This window comes from Orcinus orca, chromosome 2 (assembly GCF_937001465.1).
Source record: "Orcinus orca chromosome 2, mOrcOrc1.1, whole genome shotgun sequence".
NCBI classification, from domain to species: domain Eukaryota; kingdom Metazoa; phylum Chordata; class Mammalia; order Artiodactyla; family Delphinidae; genus Orcinus; species Orcinus orca.
This window is the reverse complement of record NC_064560.1, coordinates 124,873,719-124,886,704: the sequence shown is the minus strand read 5'-3', so window position 1 is coordinate 124,886,704 and position 12,986 is coordinate 124,873,719. Positions and strand designations below refer to the sequence as shown.

The window sequence follows — 12,986 nt, the reverse complement described above, 5'->3', positions numbered from 1 at the left end:
GTCAGGATTCTGTTAGCATTTTCCTTCTCTACTTACTGATCTACCTACATCTGTGATTTGTAGAGTCAGGGTATCAGTGTTGAGTGTGACCTGAGAGGCAGTGTCTTCCAGTACTCCATTAGCTTAATTTATATATTTTATCTTTAGATGTGCATAGCCACATTTCCCATTGTGTCATACAGCCTCTCACCTTTCTTTTTGTGGGAACCTGTCTCTGTATCAGGCCAAGAAATCTCCCTTGATCTCCAGGAAAAGAAGTTCTTCCCTTTTTGTCAGTGACTTGCCAGGCTGTAGAGTATTAGGGAACCACGTTCCCAATACTGGCAGATTTTGTGGCCTTCATTCTTTCTAATATTGATCCTTCATGCTGAAGTGCTAGCTTATTTTTCTGTTTTCTCAAAATATTTGAACAAAAATGCTATTTTTTTTCTAAGTGAATTGTATCATTTAGGATCACTCTTCCTATAATCCAAAATCACATTTTCAATTTCCCTGTCACTTGGTTGGTTTTCAGCACACCCTCAGCTCCTGGCAGATTTGCATTGACCAGGCAATCATGGGGAAATTCTCACAGAAAGTTGTGTGTGTATACGTACATGTGGATGGTGGTGATGGAATGGGGAATAAGTGGCAAGATACAGGAGAAAGAAAACTGTTCTGTCCTGTTTACCCAACATGGGAGGCAGCATTATACGGAGAGAGAATTGGATTGTGGTTTTCTGCTCCCTAATTGTAACTTTCTTTTTCATTTAATTTCAGGAAATTATATATACAATAGTGTAAAATTACAAAAAAGCTAACAGAAAAAAGAAAGCCTCATTTCCATTCCTGACCCCTAGTTCCTTTGCTGTAGTAACCGCTCCATTTTCTTACATTTTGTTCAAGAGATATTCTATGTATATATAAGCTTAGTGGCATATCACTTAAAATATACAAATAATACTGCTTTTATGCTCTTAGATCTCTTGAACTTCAGCATTAACTTTTAAAAATTCCTAGATGAAAATACTAATACATACCCGACAGAACCCACAGGGATTTTGTTTGTGACAATCACTGAAGTAGTATTTGCGAACATGCTTGAAAATCATCAGGTATTTTACAAGTACAGGGTGGAGGGGAGGGATAGTGATGGAAGTAGTATTGTTCTGAGTGACGTGTGATCTGATTTGACAGAGCAGTTCTGAATTGGCAGCAGGTCTGTTGTGTCAGCAGCATCCTGCCTAACTTTTGGGCATGTTTCCCTGCCTACAGGTCCTGTCCCTCTTATGGCATGGTCTTGGGGTTTTGTGCATGGCTAATCAAGAGATTCCACTTGCGCTTTAATTGTCAGGTCTGTATTCACTTGAGATAAGCAGTGGAAGCTGCCAGAGTGTGGGACACCTCTGCCCCCCTCCTTCACCCCTCCCCTTTGCTTTCTCTTCATGTTCAGGGAGTTGGTGCTGGAACTTGGCTGATGCAACAGTTTGAATCACCATCCCTTCGTGCTGTGGGATCCATTCACTTTTAATTGGTAGTTGCTGGAATCATTTCTCCCTCCCTCATCCTAACTTCCTTTTTTAATTGGCTCTCAGGGGCCTCCAACTCCTGCTTTAATCAACCAAAGCAGAGCTGCTGCAGAGAGTCTGAAACTGGTGCCTGGGGACCCTAGGTTTTTCTGTTATGACTCTCCTTCAACTTTTTTTTCTCATATGTTAAAACAACTTATCTTTGGATTAGGCCTGGGGGTATAGGGATCCTTAGAGCATTGGTTTCACTGAGGCAGCTAGAACAGTGCCAACTTCTAGATTTTACCAACTATTGTGTGTGGCCTGGAGCTTTTTGTTCCCGCTAGCAGAGAGGGAGATTTCTGGCTGAGGTTCCAAAATGGGCCTGGTGAATGATGGGAGTAAATGAAAAACTTATCATTTGAGGAGTGTGAGCCTTGACATTTTGGTGCACAGACTCCTCTGTAGCAAAAAGCCTTGTGGAAAACTTGCTGTGTCTGCTTCTGTTTGTCACTGCCCAAAGGGGAAAAAAACACTAGTTGTACAGTTTTTGACAATAATCATTATTGGGTTACATTTTTTTTAAGTATTTTATTTATTTGGAAAAATTTTGTTTATTTATTTATTTATTTGGCTGCTTTGGGTCTTGGTTGCCGGGTGCGGGCTTTCTCAAGTTGTGGCAAGCGGGGGCTACTCTTCGTTGTAGTGCGCGGGCTTCTCATTGCGGTGGTTTCTCTTATTGTGGAGCACGGGCTCTAGGCATGTGGGCTTCAATAGTTGTGGCACGCAGGCTCAGTAGTTCTGGTTTGCAGGCTCTAGAGCGCAGGCTCAGTAGTTGTGGCGCACGGGCTTAGTTGCTCCGTGGCATGTGGGATCTTCCGGGAACAGGGCTCGAACCTGTGTCCTCTGCACTGGCAGGCGGGTTCTTAACCACTGTGCCACCAGGGAAACCCTAAAAGTATTTTTTAATTAGGCTTTATTTTTTAGGGCAGTTTTAGGTTCACAGCAAGACTGAGTGGAAAGTATGGAGAGTTCCCATATACCTTTTGCGCACACACACACACACACACACACACACACACACACACACACACACACACACACACACACACACACACACACACACACACACACACTTGCTCCCCCACCATCAACATCCTGCATCAGAAGGGTGCATTTGTTACAGTCAATGAACTCACATTGACACATCATTATCACCCAAATTCCACAGATTACATTAAGGTTCCCTCTTGATATTGTACATTCTATGGGTTTTGACAAATGTATGATGACTTGTACCCACCATTATAGTATCATACAGAGTAGTTTCACTGCCCTAAAAATCCTGTGTGCTCCACCTATTCATTCTTTCCTTCTCTCCTAGCCCTTGACAACCACTGATCTTTATACTGTTTCCATAGTTTTGCCTTTTCCAGAAAGTCATATACTTGGAATCGTAAGAGTATGTAGCCTTTTCAGGTTGGCTTCTTGGGTTATATTTTTAAATGACATTTAAAAATTATTTTTAGTACGGTTTTAAAGCTATGATAGAGAATAAATATATCTCTGGCAAACACAAGCACATTTGTGTGACCTCTTTTTTAACAAATGGATAATGCTAAAGGAAATTGTCCTTGTACAAGCTCACCTTTGGAGAAGCAATGCAATAGTAGACTTGGCTTTGAGTGCCTTATTACCAACACTCTTTGACCACGCCACAATTATGGTACAGGTTGGAAAACACTTGTTTGAGGGTTGAATTGTGACTTTTATACTGAATGATAGGTAGCTGTTATCCTACAGATAAACTTGCTTACAAGGCTATGTCTTGAGACAAGACCAAGAAAGACACAGAAATCTGTCTATACTTTCAACAGTGTTCTTTGAGAACTGCATTCTAGATAAAGCAACCATATGTATATATTTGTTATCACTATGTAATATATAAGTGATTTGTAAATTATTATATATATCTCCCAAGAGATTGTGAACTCTTCTGTGTCTTTCTAGAATGTGTCCCTAACTCTACCATGGTGTCCACTTATAGTACACACTCAATAAATATTGAATGAGTAAACATTCTGATGTTGCTTACAATTCTCTGAACACATTTTGTTGTTGTCGTTTATATTTAGAAGATCAGGTTCTTACATGTTTGTTCATGTATTTTATGTGTTTATATGGATAGAGAAGGTAAACAAAATGACTATAGTCCTGCTTATCTTTGGTCAGGGCAGGATGGCTGTAGAAGATGTTAACCAGAATTCCATCAGATGAATGTAGAAGTAGATCCAGAATGCTGGGACTTGAGGGTATGGCCCCACTAGATGTGAGAGTATGTGGTTTACCAGTGTGGTCAGGGAAAACTACGCATCCCAGGGGATTATGAATCTTAGTCAGGGTGTAAGCCTACCAGTCTTTTCGCCCTGTCCAGCTTTGCTTCTCTTTGTGCTTCTTCCCTGGCGCAGGCCATTTCCTCTGCTCTGCCGGGTGGTTGAACAGTTGGGAGGGACGGCTATACCTTTTCTTTTATTTACTTGCTTATTGCTGTAGCCCAATTCATAATTTGGCAAGCAAAGAGGAGGTCTCTTTTACTTCTTCACTGGTTTCTGCTAGACTCAATTCCTGATTAAGTTCATAAATGTTGACTGAACACCTACTCTAGTATTGGATATAGCAATATGAGAGTTTTAAGATGAATAGGGTCATACAGCTAATGAATGGTAAATCTGGGCTTAATCTGGGTCTACTGACACGAAGTTTACTGCTTTTGACACTATACCAGGCTGTTTTGTGGGGTTCTTTTGTCAAAGTAAGAAAGTGAAAGGAATTATGTGTTCTTATTTAAACCCAGGAAGAGATAATGCAGGAAGGGCTAAAATTGTAATAGTTAAGGTTAGTGTGTAGAGTGCCTATTCTTCTTAGGTGTTTAGATTTAATTTTTAAATGTAGTTTTTCATATACTTAATGTTTATACTTGCCTGTTTTAAAGAAAAATGTATAATTGAGGATAAAACTGTGTTAATCCATTAATCCAAGTAAAGAACTTCTGTTAGATGTCTAGTTGCTCAGACACAAGGACATAACCAGTGTGATAGTTTATTTTAACATTAGTTATCCTCCAAGTCTCTAGGAAGAAATAAGAAGCCAAAGTCAAACCTTAAAATGAGGGCATACGTTATTATAAGAAATATGAGAAAAATATTATTAAACTGAGGAAGACATTGAGTTAGTGGTTATAGTAAGTACTGTTATCAAGGATAGAGAAGATTGCCTGGGAACAGTGTGTTTAAAGAGCTGAGGAGAGAAAAGAATCAGCATAATATTGACAGGTTGTATTGATGTAGAACCAACCTTCTAGAGTTCATAAAATTTCAAAGCTATAAATATATTCATCTTCTTGAACAATTCTGGGAGGAGGAACTAAATTAGAGTAAGTAAATTTCCACAAGGTATTATGGAGAATTATTGGCTGAACAGATTTGCTGTCCCTTAAGGCAATGCTTAGAAAATGATACATAAGAAAATGATGTTTGTCTGACAGTAGAATAAACATGAAGGAATTTGGAGGCATCTCTATAGATTTTGGGAAAAATTTATTATTTTCTTTATGTTCTAAGAAAAATATGTAATATGATTAAAATTATAACAACTTAAAATATAGCAAATATTGAATTTCCGTAACATTTCTAAATAATATATTTTCCAAGTTTAAAATGAAAACTTTGAGTTTGTTTCTGTGTATGTAACTTTAAAATATGGAACTTTACAATATTAGTTTTTATTTATTTTTTTTGAAAGGAAGATGGGGAAGGTCATTTGATTTCATATTTATTTTTTCTCATTTAATGAACCAATATACTCTCACTTGTATTCAGTGTTGTATGGTCTTTTTTAACATTTATTTGAATTTTATTTTATTTATTTTTCTATAGAGCAGATTCTTATTAGTCATCCATTTTATACACATCAGTGTATACAGGTCAATCCCAATCTCCCAATTCATCACCCCCCGCCCGCGACTTTCCCCCCTTGTTGTCCATACGTTTGTTCTCTACATCTGTGTCTCAATTTCTGCCCTGCAAACCGGTTCATCTGTACAATTTTCCTAGGTTCCACATATATGCGTTAATATATGATATTTGTTTTTCTCTTTCTGACTTACTTCACTCTGTATGACAGTCTCTAGATCCATCCACGTCTCAACAAGTGACCCAATTTCGTTCCTTTTTATGGCTGAGTAATATTCCATTGTATATATGTACCACATCTTCTTTGTCCATTCATCTGTCAAAGGGCATTTAGGTTCCTTCCATGACCTGGCTATTGTAAATAGTGCAGCAATGAACATTGGGGTACATGTGTCTTTTTGAATTATGGTTTTCTCTGGGTATAGGCCCAATAGTGGGATTTTTGGATCGTATGGTAATTCTATGTTTAGTTTTTTAAGGAATCTCCATACTGTTCTCCATAGTGGCTGTATCAATTTACATTCCCACCAACAGTGCAAGAGGGGTCCCTTTTCTCCACACCCTCTCCAGTATTTGTTGTTTGTAGATTTTCTGATGATGCGCATTCTAACTGGTGTGAGGTGATACCTCATTGTAGTTTTGATTTGCATTTCTCTGATAATTAGTGATGTTGAGCAGCTTTTCATGTGCTTCTCAGCCATCTGTATGTCCTCTTTGGAGAAATGTCTATTTAGGTCTTCTGCCCATTTTTTGATTGGGTTGTTTGTTTTTTTAATATTGAGCTGTTTATATATTTTGGAGATTAATCCTTAGTCCATTGATTCTTTTGCAAATATTTTCTCCCATGCTGAGGGTTGTCTTTTCGTCTTGTTTGTAGGTTCCTTTGCTTTGCAAAAGCTTTTAAGTTTCATTAGGTCCCATTTGTTTATTTTTGTTTTTATTTCCATTACTCTAGGAGGTGGATCAAAAAAGATCTTGCTCTGATTTATGTAAAAGAGTGTTCTTCCTATGTTTTCCTCTAAGAGTTTTATAGTGTCTGGTCTTACATTTAGGTCTCTAATCCATTTTGAGTTTATTTTTGTGTATGGTGTTAGGGGCTGTTCTACTTTCTTTTTTTTTTTTTTTTTTTGCGGTACACGGGCCTCTCACTGCTGTGGCCTCTCCCACCGCGGAGCACAGGCTCCGGACGCGCGGGCCCAGTGGCCATGGCTCATGGGCCCAGCTGCTCCAGGGCACATGGGATCTTCCCGGACCGGGCCACGAACCCGTGTCCCCTGCATCGGCAGGCGGACTCTCAACCACTGCGCCACCAGGGAAGCCCCTCTACTTTCATTCTTTTACATGTAGCTATCCAGTTTGCCCAGCACCACTTATTGAAGAGACTGCCTTTTCTCCATTATATATCCTTGCCTCCCGTGTCATAGATTAGTGGACCATAGTTGCATGGGTTTATCTCTGGGCTTTCTATCCTGTTCCATTGATCTATATTTCTGTTTTTGTGCCAGTACCATATTGTCTTGATTACTGTAGCTTTGTAGTATAATCTGAAGTTAGGGAGTCTGATTCCTTCAGCTCCGTTTTTTTCCCCACAAGACTACTTTTGCTCTTTGGGGTCTTTTATGTCCCCATACAAATTTTAAGATTTTTTGTTCTACTTCTGTAAAAAATGCCATTGGTAATTTGATAGGGACTGCATTGAATCTGTAGATTGCTTTGGGTAGTAGAGTCATTTTCACAATGTTGATTCTTCCAATCCAAGAACATGGTATATCTCTCCATCTATTTGTATCATCTTTAATTTCTTTCATCAGTGTCTTATAATTTTCTACATATAGGTCTTTTGTCTCCTTAGGTAGGTTTATTCCTAGATATTTTATTCTTTTTGTTGCAGTGGTAAATGGGAGTGTTTTCTTGATTTCACTTTCAGATTTTTTCATCATTAGTATATAGAAATGCCAGATATTTCTGTGCATTAACTTTGTATCCTGCTACTTTACCAAATTCATTGATTAGCTCTAGTAGTTTTCTGATAGCATCTTTAGGATTGTCTATGTATAGTATAATGTCATTTGCAAACAGTGACAGCTTTATTCTTCTTTTCCGATTTGGATTCCTTTTATTTCCTTTTCTTCTCTGATTGCTGTGGCTAAAACTTCCAGAACTATGTTGAATAAGAGTGGTGAGAGTGAGCAGCCTTGTCTTGTTCCTGATCTTAGTGGAAATGCTTTCAGTTTTTCACCACTGAGGACGATGTTGGCTGTGGGTTTGTCATATATGGCCTTTATTATGTTGAGGAAAGTTCCCTCTATGCCTACTTTATGGAGGGTTTTTTATCATAAATCGGTGTTGAATTTTGTCAAAAGCTTTCTCTGCATCTATTGAGATGACCATATGGGTTTTCTCCTTCAATTTGTTAATATGGTGTATCATGTTGATTGATTTGTGTATATTGAAGAATCCTTGCATTCCTGTGGTAAACCCCACTTGATCATGGTGTATGATCCTTTTAATGTGCAGTTGGATTCTGTTTTCTAGTATTTTGTTGAGTATTTTTGCATCTATGTTCATCAGTGATATTGGCCTGTAGTTTTCTTTCTTTGTGACATCCTTGTCTGGTTTCAGTATTAGGGTGATGGTGGTCTCGTAGAATGAGTTTGGGAGTGTTCCTCCCTCTGCTATATTTTGGAAGAGTTTGAGGAGGACAGGTGTTAGCTCTTCTCTAAATGTTTGATAGAATTCGCCTGCGAAGCCATCTGGTCCTGGGCTTTTCTTTGTTGGAAGATTTTTAATCACAGTTTCAATTTCAGTGCTTGTGATTGGTCTGTTCATATGTTCTATTTCTTCCTGATTCAGTCTTGGCAGGTTGTGCATTTCTAAGAATTTGTCCATTTCTTCCAGGTTGTCCATTTTATTGGCATAGAGTTGCTTGTAGTAATCTCTCATGATCTTTTGTATTTCTGCAGTGTCAGTTGGTACTTCTCCTTTTCATTTCTAATTCTATTGATTTGAATCTTCTCCCTCGTTTTCTTGATGAGTCTGCCTAATGGTTTATCAATTTTGTTTATCTTCTCAAAGAACCAGCTTTTAGTTTTATTGATCTTTGCTATCGTTTCCTTCATTTTTTTTTCATTTATTTCTGATCTGATCTTTATGATTTATTTCCTTCTGCTAACTTTGGGGTTTTTTGTTCTTTTTCTCTAATTGCTTTAGGTGCAAGTTTAGGTTGTTTATTCGAGATGTTTCCTGTTTCTTAAGGTAGCATTGTATTGCTATAAACTTCCCTCTTAGAACTGCTTTTGCTGCATCCCATAGGTTTTGGGTTGTTGTGTCTCCATTGTCATTTGTTTCTAGGTATTTTTTGATTTCCTCTTTGATTTCTTCAGTGATCACTTTGTTATTAAATAGTGTATTGTTTAGCCCTCATGTGTTTGTATTTTTTACAGATCTTTTCCTGTAATTGATATGTAGTCTCATAGCGTTGTGGTTGGAAAAGATACTTGATACAATTTCAATTTTCTTAAATTTACCAAGGCTTGATTTGTGAACCAAGATATGATCTATCCTGGAGAATGTTCCATGAGCACTTGAGAAAAATGTGTTTTCTGTTGTTTTTGGATGGAATGTCCTATAAATATCAATTAAGTCCATCTTGTTTAATGTATCATTTAAAGCTTGTGTTTCCTTATTTATTTTCATTTTGGATGATCTGTCCATTGGTGAAAGTGGGGTGTTAAAGTCCCCTACTATGAATGTGTTACTGTCGATTTCCCCTTTTATGGCTGTTAGTATTTGCCTTATGTATTGAGGTGCTCCTATGTTGGGTGCATAAATATTTACAATTGTTGTATCTTCTTCTTGGATCGATCGCTTGATCATTATGTAGTGTCCTTCTTTGTCTCTTCTAACAGTCTTTATTTTAAAATCTATTTTGTCTGATATGAGATTTGCTACTCCAGCTTTCTTTTGGTTTCCATTTGCATGGAATATCTTTTTCCATCCCGTCACTTTCAGTCTGTATGTGTCTCTAGGTCTGAAGTGGGTCTCTTGTAGACAGCATATATATGGGTCTTGTTTTTGTATCCATTCAGCCAGTCTGTGTCTTTTGGGGGGAGCATTTAATCCATTTACATTTAAGGTAATTATCGATATGTATGTTCCTATTCCCATTTCCTTAATTGTTTTGGGTTTGTTATTGTAGGTCTTTTCCTTCTCTTGTGTTTCTTGCCTAGAGACGATCCTTTAGCATTTGTTGTAAAGCTGGTTTGGTGATGCTGAACTCTCTCAGCTTTTGCTTGTCTGTAAAGGTTTTAATTTCTCCATCAAATGTGAATGAGATCCTTGCTGGGTAGAGTAATCTTGGTTGTAGGTTTTTCTCCTTCAACACTTTAAATATGTCCTGCCAGTCCCTTCTGGCTTGCAGAGTTTCTGCTGAAAGATCAGCTGTTAACCTTATGGGGATTCCCTTATGTGTTATTTGTTGTTTTTCCCTTGCTGCTTTTAATATGTTTTCTTTGTATTTAATTTTTGACAGTTTGATTAATATGTGTCATGGCGTGTTTCTCCTTGGATTTATCCTGTATGGGACTCTCTGTGCTTCCTGGACTTGATTAACTATTTCCTTTCCCATATTAGGGAAGTTTTCAACTATAATCTCTTCAAATATTTTCTCAGTCCCTTTCTTTTTCTCTTCTTCTGGAACCCCTATAATTCGAATGTTGGTGCATTTAATGTTGTCCCAGAGGTCTCTGAGACTGTCCTCAGTTCTTTTCATTCTTTTTTCTTTATTCTGCTCTGCAGTAGTTATTGCCACTATTTTATCTTCCAGGTCACTTATCTGTTCTTCTGCCTCAGTTATTCTGCTGTTGATCCCATCTAGAGTATTTTTAATTTCATTTATTGTGTTGTTCATCGTTGTTTGTTTCATCTTTAGTTCTTCTAGGTCCTTGTTAAATGTTTCTTGCATTTTGTCTATTCTATTTCCAAGATTTTGGATCATCTTTACTATCATTATTCTGAATTCGTTTTCAGGTAAACTGCCTATTTCCTCTTCATTTGTTAGGTGTGGTGGGTTTTTATCTTGCTCCTTCATCTGCTGTGTGTTTTTCTTTCTTCTCATTTTGCTTATCTTACTGTGTTTGGGGTCTCCTTTTTGCAGGCTGCAGGTTCGTAGTTCCCGTTGTCTTTGGTGTCTGTGCCCAGTGGCTAAAGTTGGTTCAGTGGGTCGTGTAGGCTTCCTGGTGGAGGGGACTAGTGCCTGTGTTCCGATGGATGAGGCTGGATCTTGTCTTTCTGGTGGGCAGGTCCACGTCTGGTGGTGTGTTTTGGGGTGTCTGTGGACTTATTATGATTTTAGGCAGCCTCTCTGCTAATGGGTGGGGTTGTGTTCCTGTCTTGCTAGTTGTTTGGCATAGGGTGTCCAGCACTGTAGCTTGCTGGTCGTTGAGTGAAGCTGGTGTTGGTGTTGGTGTTGAGATGGAGATCTCTGGGAGATTTTCGCCATTTGATATTATGTGGAGCTGGGAGGTCTCTTGTGGACCAGTGTCCTGAAGTTGGCTCTCCCACCTCAGAGGCACAGCACTGACTCCTGGCTGTAGCACCAAGAGCCTTTCATCCACACGGCTCAGAATAAAAGGGAGAAAAAGTAGAAAGAAAGAAAGAAAGACGGACGGATAGAACCCTAGGACAAATGGTGAAAGCAAAGCTATACAGACAAAATCTCATACAGAAGCATATACATACACACTCACAAAAAGAGGAAAAGGGGAAAAAATAATAAATCTTGCTCTCAAAGTCCACCTCCTCAATTTGGGATGATTCCTTGTCTATTCATGTATTCCACAGATGCAGGGTACATCAAGTTGATTGTGGAGATTTAATCCGCTGCTCCTGAGGCTGCTGGGAGAGATTTCCCTTCCTCTTCTTTGTTCTCACAGCTCCCAGGGGCTCAGCTTTGCATTTGGCCCCACCTCTGCGTGTAGGTCACCGGAGGGCGTCTGTTCTTCGCTCAAACAGGACGGGGTTAAAGGAGCCGCTGATTCCGGGGCTCTGACTCACTCAGGCCGCGGGGAGGGAGGGGTACGGAGTGCAGGGCGAGCCTACGGCGGCAGAGGCTGGCCTGACGTTGCAGCAGCCTGAGGCGCGCCGTGCGTTCTCCCGGAGGAGTTGACCCTGGATGCCGTGACCCTGGCAGTGGCGGGCTGCACAGGCTCCCTGGATGGGGGCTGTGGATAGTGACCTGTGCTCGCGCACAGGCTTCTCGGTGGCGGCAGCAGCTGCCTTAGCGTCTCCTGCCCGTCTCTGGGGTCTACGCTGTTAGCCGCGGCTCGCGCCCGTCTCTGGAGCTCCTTTAAGCAGCGCTCTTTATCCCCTCTCCTCGCGCACCAGGAAACAAAGAGGGAAGAAAAAGTCTCTTGCCTCTTCGGCAGGTCCAGACTTTTCCCCGGACTCCCTCCCGGGTAGCCGGGGCATTAACCCCCTGCAGGCTGTGTTCACGCCGCCAACCCCAGTCCTCTCCCTGCGCTTGACCGAAGCCCGAGCCTCAGCTCCCAGCCCCGCCCGCCCCGGCAGATGAGCAGACAAGCCTTTTGGGCTGGTAAGTGCTGGTCAGCACCGATCCTCTGTACGGGAATCTCTCCGCTTTGCCTTCCGCACCCCTGTTGCTGTGCTCTCCTCCGCGGCTCCGAAGCCTTCCCCCTCCACCACCCGCAGTCTCCGCCCGCGAAGGGGCTCCCTAGTGTGTGGAAACTTTTCCTCCTTCACAGCTCCCTCCCACTGGTGCAGGTGCCGTCCCTATTCTTTTGTCTCTGTTTATTCTTTTTTCTTTTGCCCTACCCAAGTACGTGGGGACTTTCTTGCCTTTTGGGAGGTCTGAGGTCTTCTGCCAGCGTTCAGTAGGTGTTCTGTAGGAGTTGTTCCACGTGTAGATGTATTTCTGGTGTGGGAGGAAGGTGATCTCCGCGTCTTAATCTTCCGCCATCCTCCCAATCCTACATTGGTTCTTATACTAATTCAAGCCTCTAGAAACTTGTTTTCCTCACTGCTCATAATTTTTGTGAATCAAGAGAAATTCCAAATTTTGTTTAATTATTATGTGATTGCTTCTTTACAATGAGTAAGTATTAAATAATTGATTTTAGAAGGATTATCACCACAATTTTGATCAGAATAAGAATGATGATGTTTGATCCTACGTATTATTAAGGTGAAGATATAGATAAAGGCATAAATTAGTGAATAGTAACTTAGATAAGTACAATTTTGTATATGAACTGTTTTATGTGAAGATTTTTGTATATTGATAAGGGCCTGGGAAAATGTGATCACTGGACTCTGTTGCCAAATGGAAGAAGTTCTTGGTAGATGCTATCTTTTGAACATGATCAGACTCTTTATAGACATGTTTCCAAACTTAAACAATGACCAATGAAAGCTTGCTTTTCAAATGAGCTTTTAAACAAAATAGTTAAAGCAGAATTGACGAGAGAGCTGAAAGAACCCTCTTCTCTCCCTGTGTCTTCCCTATTACTGT

General features: G+C 40.0%; 1 protein-coding gene and 1 long non-coding RNA gene across 4 annotated transcripts in view; one reads left to right on the top strand and one right to left on the bottom strand.

Moving 5' to 3' along the window:
* Window positions 1–12,986, bottom strand: part of LOC125963408 (uncharacterized) — a 500,580-nt gene that overhangs the window by 176,986 nt on the left and 310,608 nt on the right. The window lies entirely within an intron of this gene.
* The window catches only part of TTC5 (tetratricopeptide repeat domain 5), a 36,919-nt gene that overhangs the window by 23,222 nt on the left and 711 nt on the right, over window positions 1–12,986 (top strand). The gene's annotated exons all lie outside the window — the stretch shown is intronic.